Here is a 4,257-nt window from a genome sequence, read left to right on the forward strand (position 1 = left end):
CTATCGGAATTGCAACCACCGACTACATCGACGGGTACTTCTTCTTCGCGTTCTTCGCGTTCTTCTTCATTTGCAGCAACAATTTCTTTATTTCTTGCTAAAATCCCAATCTTTGGATCGATACCCCGAGCAACGTTTTTGGTTCTAGGTATGTGGGTTTCATTTCCCTTATCCATTGTTTTATAAACGAATCGACGATGTTTTGATTTTACGATTCGCGGCGATGTTTCGGTTGAACACAAGAACGAGGGAAAGTTTTTTTTTCTTCCACAATCGCAAGATAATATGAAACTGGAAGAAGAAGAATTGAAATGAGTAGAATTTTTTTTTGATTTGTTTTTTATACAGTTTTACCAGAAGGGCATTTATGTAACTTCAATACCATATAAGGTACCCCTTAACTAGAGTTTTTGACTGGGTATAAATTAATGGCCCGTAAATCGTTTCGGGTGGCCACTAAAAACGCGAGGCTTATTATCCCTTCATCCCTCTATTATTTCTCTTTCTTTCTCGATACTTCCCATGAACCTTCTTCATCCCAACTTTTTTTCTTGCTTATTTTTCTTTCTCTCTCTCTGCAAGTTTAATCTCTCGATTGACATATGCAAGAATAAAAGAAAAATTATTTGTTTTCATCTTCTTCTTTCACAATGGATCCAGATCTGTAAGGTGAAATCCATTACTGGATGCAAAGCTATGTTGGGGTTCAATACAGTCAAACAAATAATCGATTCCAATGGTGGTCTGTGCTGTGAATGACAAAATCCTTCTTGCCCTTAATTGAGGTAATTATCGACTCAATATTCTTCATCATCTCCAATTATAGAATTTTAATTTTTAATGTTAGGGTTAGGGTTAGATTTCAAGTTCTTGGTTTCCTAGTAGTAGTTTCGATTGAAGTGTTATTTTTCTTGATTAGGGTTGCGGTTTACTTCAACCGGTTCGTATTGTGATTTCTGGTTATGATGGTGGTGATGAAGAAGAAGATGGTCAGTTTGCTAAGAAGATTTGTCTCACACAACTCGTCTGTTTTGTGAGTTGAGGTAATTGTTTGATTGCAATTGGGTCATTCTTAGGTGCCATAAGAGAACATGAATTGGTAGATTCTGATTCAGTCATTTTTGGTTCAGTTCATGCTTAAATGTGAATTAGTAAAATCTGATTTTTAAGTGTTTTGTGAAAAGGGTATCACTGGTGTGTTGAGTTCAACATTTAATTTCATTCTTCTTAATGGAAATTCCGGTTTGTTTATATCTTCTAGATTGAATTCTAACGGATTATATATTATTTTCAGGCCTTGAATAATTGCTAATGGATTTACTGTTGGTGGTGTTTGTGACGCTGATGGTGCTGTTAGTGTTTGGTGGTGCAATTGTTGGTGTTGCTGCTACCTGAAGGTGGTGGTGGTGGTGGTCTCTTACTAATTACATAAACAGTGAGGTATAAATTGGTATTGTCTACAGGTTCACCTATTTGCTGTTAATGATTGGATTAGATTTTTATTTCGATGTATTGTCTTTAGGGTCTGGAATTGATCCTTCAGAAAGGGTTCTTTCTTTATTTTAGGGACTTTCTTTCGTCAGTTATTAATCTGTTTTAGTTTCTTTAATTTAGGGTCTGGACTGAATTCAATCATCTATTGTATATGTTTTATGCTAACAGATTTGCTCATCTTGTTGCAGGCAATAACCAGTTCTTTGTAGCCTCTTAACGATGATTTGTATTATCATTTCGTTGTAGTGCATACTTAGTGGAGTTTCTTCTTTGTTACGCTAATATTTTTCAAATTTGATGTTAAACATGATTATACGTATTTGAGAAGAATATTCTGCGATCTTTTGTAAGCAAAGGAGTCGTTCAGACTTTAGTCCCATTCTTTTCCTTTATTTTTGTGCTACCTGATAGAGTCTAAAGTATTTTTCTTTTCTTGCAGAGTGCCAACAATGTCCACCGGTCACTCGTCCCTCACGCGCTCTTGTAAGTAACCTCGTATTGCAATGGTTTCCTCTTGGTATTGTGTCGTTTTATGTTTTAATGTAGTATATCTTTTCGTTCGATCTCCTGCAGTTTTCTTAATTGGTTTAGTGTTGATTTTTGAGCTTCAGGATGGAGAAGTAGATGAAATTATGCGTGACTTCGATGAGCCTGGAACTCTTGCACCAACTGGATCATCTATTTTCCACTAGTTCTAGTATCCTTTCCAAATATTTTACATATTATGTACTTGCCAGTTTATTTGTAGGCAGTACTAGGCTCTTTCAATAGATTCTAAGAACTAATTCACACATGCTCAAAATCTTGAAGCATATTCGGTTTTAAGTCAGATCTCTGTTCTTTGTGCCCAGGATTATATGTTGCATGTAAACTTTGCATGACATGAAATATGACCTTGCTTTGGTAGTTATTCGATTAGATTATAGTATCATAGTTCTGTTTTGTACCTTTATGGCTTTGTCTTCCTTAATTATATCTCCAGATTTAGAAGTTTTGCACAGAAACTTCTTAAACATAAGCACAAAAGACCATGGTGGTATTCCTAGACTTATGTTGATTGCACGTTTGGCCAAAAATTGTCATCCTTAATGGGAGTGAGGTAGATTTTAGAATTTTTTTTTCTTTATGAGCGTTTTGTTTGCATGTGTTACCTTAACTTTTAAAATGCTACCGTTAAATTATCTTTCAGGTAGGATTCGTGATGGAATCTTTCCTTCATCAACTAATCTGTTTACTCTACTGCTAAATTCTGTCTTCTACCATTGAATTTTGACTAGTCGACAAGATGGTTGTATAACTTATTCCTTTCATGCAAAAGGTAAGAATGTAAAATATAATAACATGAAATGAGGTCACTTGTATTAGAAAATTATTCAGTTCATGTAAAAGCTAAGAATGTAAAATATATTCCGTTAATTTGTCTTCTACTTCCTTACCAATTTACACTCACGTAGTTGTTTCGCAAGTTATGCGTTGTAGTTTCATGTCATATTGTAACCATCAAATCATGTTCTTTGTTTCAGGGAGCTCAATCTGAGAAAGGTGCTTATTTGAAATTACCAACTTGAATTGTGTAAGCTCATCTTCTGAAACTGCAAATACTGCACATCAAGTTCTTGATAAAAAGCCTGAAAGAAACAAAATGAGGTAACTGTTCTCTATTGCTTTCTTTATATATCTTAGAATTATTAACTGCATTGTGTAACCCTGAGGGTTTTAGTGGCATCTTCTTGTCTGGGTTCTTGGTTCCAAAACTAACTTGAATGGCTTGCAAACTTATACTAGTTTAGTAGCTTTGTTATGGGTAATCGAGTTATCATTTTGAAGTCTCGAATTATGTGCCAGCTTTATAGGTTTTGTAAAGCCTTTTGGATGTCTGTTACTAAATGGTGTAATTTATGAAATCCAATTGTAGTCTATGTTTAGCAGTGCTGGATCTATTTGAAGTGATTAAGAAAGAATGTGATGGGATTATGAGTATTTTTCCTCAGGTAGTGCATTCTATCTAGAGAACCATAGTTGATAGTTTGGTTAGAGGTGGCTCCAATTAATTATCTTTAATCCATGTGGTATGCGAATTATCAATGACCAACAGTGTAGATATCCTGGAATATGATACTGAACTGTATGTGGGTTATTTTTAATCTTTGGTGCTTGTTGTTCCATGTTGGACTTGTAGTGTTTTGACCCTTCCAAACATCTAGAACTGAGGATTTAATTTTTCTGTAACTTTCCAACTTAAGTGCCAACTGAATCCATTTTTTGTGTAACTTTCTTTGCTACAGGTGTACCATTACGAAGTGTTGTTCGTTCATTTTACCGCATGTGTATCAAGTATGGGGGGTTAGTTCAACACCAGCCAGTTTATCATTCTACTGAATTCTTTTTTGTATGATTTTGAATCCAAGTGTAAACTGAATTTAGTTATAAATTGTGTAATGAAAACAGTTGATGATTAATGGAAAGGTCATTTTGAATCTGAGAGTACAGGTTTCATTTCAGTTTCATGGAATTTGGTGTTGATTTGAGATTTAGTCAGATTCAGTCAGGCCAGACAGACAATATGTCTATTTTTTTTTATATTAAGATTAATATCTATTACTGATTGGGATCAGTCATAACTTATTCCAGGATATCTACAACGACCCTTTCCGCGACCGCCAGAGCGAGTCATTTAACTCGTATCTATGACTTGCTTTGACGGTCGCGAAACTGCTATTTTCCACTAGTGGCGATTAATAAATGTTGGACATGTAAGTTCCT

General features: G+C 34.9%; 1 long non-coding RNA gene across 4 annotated transcripts; it reads left to right on the forward strand.

Moving 5' to 3' along the window:
- Positions 1–508: 508 nt before the first annotated feature.
- LOC113347843 lies at positions 509–3,978 on the forward strand. Of its 4 annotated transcripts, none has more exons than XR_003359290.1 (9): positions 509–785; positions 920–1,043; positions 1,295–1,840; positions 1,934–1,977; positions 2,106–2,191; positions 2,477–2,593; positions 2,684–2,812; positions 3,018–3,141; positions 3,780–3,978. It is a non-coding gene; the product is annotated as an uncharacterized LOC113347843 (long non-coding RNA). The 4 variants fall into 4 exon arrangements; XR_003359288.1 differs by having other exon boundaries at positions 1,295–1,440; positions 1,683–1,977; XR_003359289.1 differs by having other exon boundaries at positions 1,295–1,440.
- Positions 3,979–4,257: the final 279 nt, after the last annotated feature.

Source organism: Papaver somniferum, chromosome 2 (genome assembly GCF_003573695.1).
Source record: "Papaver somniferum cultivar HN1 chromosome 2, ASM357369v1, whole genome shotgun sequence".
Taxonomy (NCBI): domain Eukaryota; kingdom Viridiplantae; phylum Streptophyta; class Magnoliopsida; order Ranunculales; family Papaveraceae; genus Papaver; species Papaver somniferum.